The sequence below is a fragment of the Nomascus leucogenys genome, chromosome 2, assembly GCF_006542625.1.
Source record: "Nomascus leucogenys isolate Asia chromosome 2, Asia_NLE_v1, whole genome shotgun sequence".
Lineage (NCBI taxonomy): Eukaryota > Metazoa > Chordata > Mammalia > Primates > Hylobatidae > Nomascus > Nomascus leucogenys.
In genome coordinates, this window is record NC_044382.1 from 42281110 (window position 1) to 42288840 (window position 7731).

Sequence of the window (7731 nt, forward strand, 5' to 3'; positions counted from 1 at the left end):
AGCAATTGATAATCAATGGTTATTCAAACAAGGGAAAAAGAATACAATCCTGCAATTTTGTAAGCTCCCCACACCCTGCATATGATAGCCTAAAAACTAGCATTTATGCCACTAGAATGGCATAAAACTAGCAGTCAAGAAACAGCAAGTGAAAACAGGCATAAAAGGGAGCTGGTGAGGAGTGTCCAAAGGCTCCGATATGGATAAAACTTAGGAAGCGGAAACACAAAATACCAGAAGCCAGGTCAAGCTGAGGAGGTAGAGCTCTTTAAACTGAGTAAATGAACAGGGAAGGAAGATTCCTTGGGAAACATCCACAGGATCGCTGCTTAGTCCAAAGATCTGTGCTTACATATGTGGAGGCACAGACAAGTGAAACCTGAAACCACCCCTGCCTTTGAGGAGCTCCAGTGCATGGTGAGCAGAAAGCTGGCTGCCCCCAGCCTTAAGTTGGGGTGTCCAGGGAGGCTGAAGTGTGGCCTCCAGTTAAGAAGGGCAGGATGGAGGACATGAAGGTGCTCTTGTCAAGAATATAGGAAGTGTGTGAGGGAGTCTGCTCTGGCTAGACCTTGACACCCTGGGTGATCAGGGCAGCTTGTCCAGCAATTAATTCACTGAGTGGCAGGGGTAAAAGTCTCCTAAGCCTACCCCATACAGTTTATTCCCCAAGCCTAGCCGTGAAGGCCTTCCACAATTTGGCTTCCATTGATTTTACCAGCAACATCCCCCCAAAGTGGAAATTCATGGACTAGAGAAAGGAACAGTATGTACTCTAGGGAGTACTTATGAGCAGTAAGAAAGTTAATATCTGTGTGAAGCACTAACACAGAGCCTGGTCCATAGTCTGCACTTGATAAATGTTGTGACTGTTTCTACTGTCATGTGCAGTTGGGCAGTTGTACACTGCTCAAAGTTGCTCATTCCCTCCAAGTCATGTTCTCACGAGGTGTGTCTGCCCCTGGAGGTACCATTTTCTGATTTCCCAAAACCACTGTATAGACTAGCAAAGCTCTAGTTACATCATAAGGTTTTGTAAGAATTAACTGAGATTATGATTATTATGCACTAAGTACAGTGTTTGACAAGGATGGTGTTCAATAACTGTCCATCATCATTACTTTACTGTTGTTATTGTTAATGATGTTTGATCTCTAACTTCCTCCCACCAAAAAATAACCCCTTCTTGTCAAACCAGTTTGCCCATTGCCTGCTAAACATGGAGTGCACATTGCCCCTCTGAGTTTTTGCTCAGCCTGTCTAATGCATCCTCTGACTTCCTTTTGGAGTAGTTTAAAGCTTTCCCATGCTCCAAATCTCTCCTCAGTTCCTGCATGCTCTGTAAATCCTTCTCTGACAACATTTGCCTTCCTCTTTTGAACCCTAGAGTATTGATTGTCAGCATAATTCACTTGGCAATTAAGCAGGCTGTGCCTCATCACAGTTCCCTTATTGTAGTTGAACTGATTATGCCCACCTGTGTGTGCACCTGCCTTGCTGGTTTTTGTATGACCCTCCTCCCAACACCTAGCCCAGTATCTGGCACCTAGGAGCAGTGAGGTGGATTTATTTGGAGAATCACATGAGATGTGGTAGTGACTTCTGATTAAGAGCAAATTGCCTATGGAAAGTTCTGGGGTGATTATGAAGAAACCTGGAGTAAAAAGAGAATTCACATATTAATTGATTAAAATATCCACTTCAGGGTGCTTGCATGGGCAGAGTCTGAGTGGCGGCTCATGCCTGTGTGTTGCTCACTTTCCAGGCTGCTGCAAAATGAAACGCTGTGTCCCGTTGAGCCCCTGTGAACTTCACAGTGCAGCTCTGAGGAGCTGTTTGTGAGCCAAGGGACCACAGGAGCCTGAGGCCTGACTTAGTGATCCTTTTGAAATTGGAGAAAGATGAACTCTTGCTTCGCACCTTGTGCCCCTCTCCCTCCCATGGAATAAGCCTGTACTGACTTCTGACAAAGTACAGAAGAGAACATAGCGCCAAGATAAATGAGTTCCAGACCCCGACCTGCAGGGAAGATGTGTGCACGTGAATAGTAGATTTTTGCTCAGCCAGCACAAAGCGCCAGAGCCCCACCTGCATCAGCTGCCAAATGTCAATGAGGGCGCCGAGGAGAAAGATGGTCCAGGTGGACCCCCTCCTCCACACCTATCCCTTTCACCAACAAATCATTCCCCACCTACAAATTCACTGGCAACTCCTTCTGAAGGTTTTTCTTGGTTTTCCAACCTCAGGAACCACTCCCTTGTTCAGATCATTCAGCCCCTTCTGTCAATTCCAAACTGTCTCACAAAGTATCGTGCAAGGATGTGGCAAAAATCCCACCAAGGTTTGCTTCTAATTTCATAAGATGCTGGAGTGAATGTGAGCCTGAACATGCCACCAGACCTTCCAGTCTCAAATATTTGTATTCATGGAAGTAGCCACATTGATCAACTGTATCATTATAAATGAGTAGTATAAATAGAAACGTAAGATCAATCTGTATCAACACATGGTCACTTTTGTAATTGTTTTAAAATGTGTGAGCTCTTGTTTGGAAATGAGTCCCACTGCTGAAAACAAAACAAAATACAAGTTTGAAAAAGACTGCTTTCTATCACGCATCTGATAATTAACTTTAATGTCCTCAAGAACTGCTGGCATTCTTGTCCAGTATTTTCAATATGTGACAATAGTATTAATTATTAATTGTGGTAGGTTTGATTTTTTTAATATATTAAAATTATAACTTTTTAATTGTTTTAATATAGGGGAATTGAGTTCAGTTCTAGAAGCAGCAAGGAACTGAAGCTGTAGGCTCTGTTGTTTTGAGAGAGGAGTGCTGTCTTTTCTAGCTTCTCTAATTTGAGAAATTGAGCCTGTTAACTTTAAAGGAGTGTATACAGGTGGGAAAAGTGTTGACGTCATTTTCTAAGCTTTTACACAGATGATGCCCATCTGCTCTTTTCCCCTAATCCATCCTAACGCTGATAGAATCAGTAATCCCAGAGAGGTCACTGATGTTTCACCTTCGCAGCTGAGATAGTACTTTTGAATCAAGCTGGTGTTACAGATCTCCTCCTCCTAGGGAGCCTGCAGTATTTTACCCAGTTTGTGGAGTTCCATTTGAGGATTGCTGGCGGTTGTGAACCATCCAGAGCTCTTTCCATGGTAAAGATCAAGCATCGTGGGTTGCCATGATCTATTGTCAGGTACGTTTAAATCATTAAGAAGTTGTTTTAGTAAGAGTTAAATTACCAGAAGGTAATTTAGCATAGAGGATAGGCACATTCTGGAATTAGACTGGTTTTTATTCCTGGTTTCTACACTGACTGCTGTATGACCTTGGGAAAGTGACTTCACCTCTTTAAGCTTCAGTTTCATTTGTTAAAAATAAAGATAATATTAATACCTGCCTGTTAGGAATTATGAAGATTAAATAGGACAATAGACACAAAGCACTCAGAGTATCTGGCATTCAATAAATGTTATCTATTATTTTTAATTAGTAATGTTTATAAATTGTTTACTTTCATAAAGTCAAATTAACAAGGCTTTACTTTCATAACTCACATTCTAAAATGCTTTCTAGAATGATAGGGAAAGGTTGGGGTTGTAGTTAGGTAGGGGAAATTGTTCACAATCTTGGAATACCAGATAGAATCTGTGCACACACAAACATCATTCATCATGTGCTGTTGGTGGATGGGGAGAGTCAGTCATGCTCCTCTGGGTAAATCCAGAGGCATTGCTTCAGAAGGAATTCTCAAGGTATGGCAGTGATTTTCTTTCTTCCTGCCTGCCTGCCTCTTTTCCATTCTTCCTTCCTTCCTTCCATCATTTTTTAAAGTATAAGGACTCAGAGATCATGTCTAGAGTTCAAAGATGCCAAGATGCTCAGTAGTAAGAAGATATAAACCTTGGAATCAGATTAGACATATGTCAGAGCCTAGTTGAACCACAAATTATGTGATGGCAGGCAAGTTACTCAAATTTCATCAGTCTCATTTTTCTCTTCTGTAAATGGGATATGTAATATACACCTTTGTGAATTGTTATCAGGATTAATTTAAAAGATGCAGCACATAAGCTGGGTTTTTTTTTTTTTTCCTACATGACACTAAGCAAAATAACCTCTGAACATTGATTCCCTCATGAACTTGAGGATTAAAATCATCTCTTGGGGTTTTAAAATACTTTCACTGAGTCTAGTTGATATATGATAAACTGCATCTGCCTAAAGTGTATGATTTCATAAGTTTTGACATGTATACACTCATGAGCCATCTTTATGATCAAGACAATGAACCTGCATACATCAGTTCCCCCAAAGCTACCTCCTGCATCTTTGTAATCCTTCTCTCTTACCTCTCCCCACCACTCACCTATGAATTCAGGCAACATTTGATTTAGTTTCTGTCACTCTATATTAGTTGAATTTCCTAGAATTTTAGATAAATGCAATCATACAGTTTGTATGTTTGTCTGATTTTTTTCACTCAGTATAACTATTATATTTTGAGACACCTTAATGTATATCCATAGTTTATCATTTGTATTGCTGAGTAGTATTCTATTGTATGGATATAGCACAGTATATTTCTCTTTTTGCCTGTTGATAGATATTTGGGTCATTTCCACTTTTAGACTATTGCAATAAAGCTGCTTTACACATTTGAATTCAAGCTTTTATATGTATATACGTTTATTCTTGTCATGTAAATTCTACTGCTGAGAGCAGAATGGCTGAGTCATATGGTGTAGGTCATGTTTAACATTTGAAGATGCTACCAGTTTTCCCAAGTGGTTGTACCATTTTACATTCCTACCAACAGTGTATGAGAGTTTTAGATCCTCCCCATTCTCACCAACATTTGATATGGTCTGTCTTTTTAATTTTAGCCAATTATAATCAGTGTATAGTGGTACCTCATCTTGGTCTTTATTTTCACTTCCCTAACAATTCATCATGTTGATCATCTTTTCAAGTGCTTATTTTGCCATCCATATAGCTTCTTCATCAGAGCATATGATCAAGTCTTTTGCTCTATTTTCTTATTTTTGAGTTTTCGGAGTTCTTTATATAGTCTGGATATAAGCTCTTTATCAGACACAGGCTTTGTAAATTTTTTTTTCTCAGATGCTTTCATTCTCTTACAGTGTTTTTCAAAGAGCAGGAGTTTCAATTTTGATGAAGTCCAGTTTATCAATATTTTTATTTTATGGATTATGCTTTTGGTGTTGTATCTAAGTCATGTTTGCTTAATCCGAGGTCATAAAGATTTTTATCTATATTTTATTCTATAAGTTTCATAGATTTAGATTTAGATATAGGTCTGTAATGCATTTTGAGTTAATTTTTGCATATGTGAGTTAGGACCAAGTTGTTTTACTTGTTTGTTTTTGTTTTGTTTTGTTTTGTTTTGTTTTGTTGCATATGGACATCCAATTGTTCCAACACTGTTTGTTGAAAAGACTGCTGTTTCTTCATAAAATTATCTTTGCATCTTTGTCAGAAATCAGTTCTCCATCTGTGTGTGGGTCTATTTCTGGAGTCTCTATTCTGCTCCATTTTTCTATGTGTCTGTCTTTTCATTGATACCATACTAGTTCTATAGTAAGCCTTGAAATCTGTAGTATATATTCCACTGGATTTTCTACAAAGATAATAATGTTATCTCTAAATAAAGACAGCTGTACTTTTTCTCCAGTATACATACTTTCATTTCTTTTTCTTGCCTGTTTGCACTGGCTAGAATATCTAGTACAATATTGAAAAGATATGATAAAAGCATGCATCCTTGTCTGTTCCTGACATTAGGGAGAAAGCTTTAAGTCTTTAATCATCAAGTATTTTCTGGTTGTTTTTTTTGTTTTTTTGTCTTGTTGTTTTTTTCAGACAGAGCCTCACTCTTTTCACCCAGGCTGGAGTGCAGTGGTGTGATCTCAGCTCACTGCAACCTCCGCCTCTTGGGTTCAAGCAGTTCTCCTGCCTCAGCCTCCCAAGTAGCTGGGATTACAGGCACACACCACTAAGCCTGGCACATTTTAAGGTTGGAGGGCTTTTTGCAGATACCTTTTCAATTGAGAAAGTTGTGTTTTATTTCTACTTTGAGGAAAGCTTTTGTCGGAACAGATTTTGGATTTTGTCAAATACTTTTTCTCATATATTACGTTGTTTATGCTTTTTCAGTTTTGGTTTGTGAATATAATGAATGACATTAATTTTTTAACATTAAGCCAACTTTGAATTCCTGGGATAAAACCAACATAATCATGATGTATTACTCTTTTTATATATTATGGGGTAACAATTTGCTAAAATTTTGTTTGAAATCGTTACATGTATATTCATAAGTAGTTTTTCTTTCTTATAATGTCCTTCTTTGGTTTTGCTATCAGATTAATGCTGGCCCCATAAAACTTCTTAGAAAGTGTTCCCTTTTGCTTTCTGAAAGAGTTTGTGTAAAACTGGTAATATTTTTTCTAAAACTTTTGGTAGAATTCATCAGAAAGACATTGAACTTTGACTTTTATTTATATTAAAGTTTTAACCTAAAAATTCAGTATCCTAAGTAGCGGTATTCAAGTTATGTTTCTTCTTGAATGAACATTGGTAATTTCGACACTCGACTTTCTTGTTGAATGAATGTTGGTAATTTAAACATTTAACTTTCAAAGAAATTGTCCACTTCATCTAAGTTGTGAAGTTTATAGGCACAAAGTTATTAATACTATTCCTGTATTCGACTTTTAATAGCTGTAGATTCTGTAGTGATGTCACCTCTCTTATTCCTGATACTGACAATTTATGTTTTCTTCTTCCCACTACCATAAGTCTGGCTACAAATATAATATTCTTTATCTTCTCAAAAAATAAGCTTTTTATTTCACTATAATTTTTCTCTATTACTTTTTTCAGTGGCAGTGATTTCTGCTTTGAAATGTGTTATTTTCTTTTTTCCTCATACATTAATTTGATCTTCTTTTTCTGTTTTTTTCAAGGTGACAGCTGAGGCCATTGATTTGTAACTTTTCTTTTTTTCTAATATAGTGTTTTAGTGATACAAATAGCACTAAATTTATTTAGCAGCATTTCACAAATTATAGCACATTATATTTTCATTTAATTCATTTCAAATGCTTTCTAATTTCTCTTTTGGTCTTTGCCTAATTCATGTGTTATTTAGAAGTATGTTAGTTTCCAACCATCTGAGTATCTTCCAGAGATTTTTCTGTAATTAATTTCTAATTTAATTCCATTGTGATCCTTGGAATACTTTTAAATTTATTGAGACTTGTTTTATGGCCTAGGTATATACTTTATCTTTGTAAATGTTTCTGCATGCACACGAAAAAGGATGTGTATTCCATTGATGTTGAGAGACTAGCTGTATAATATCAATTAAGTCATGTTGGTTGGGTGTTGATCAAGGCTACTATATACTTGATGATTTGTTGCCTATTTGTTCTATTGATTATTGAGTGAGGCTATTAAAATGCTGACTATACTTATGATTTTGTCTATTCCCCTTTTTAGTTCTATAAGTTTTTGCTTCACCTATTTTGAAGCTGTGTTATAGGTAAATAAATATTTAGGATTGTTATGTCTTCTGGATGCGTTGACCTCGTTATCATTATAAAACTACCTTCTTTATTCCAGTTAATATTTCGTACTCTGAAATGTATTTTGTCTGAAATGCTAATTTCAGAGTGAAAAATATTAACTCTGTCAATTTG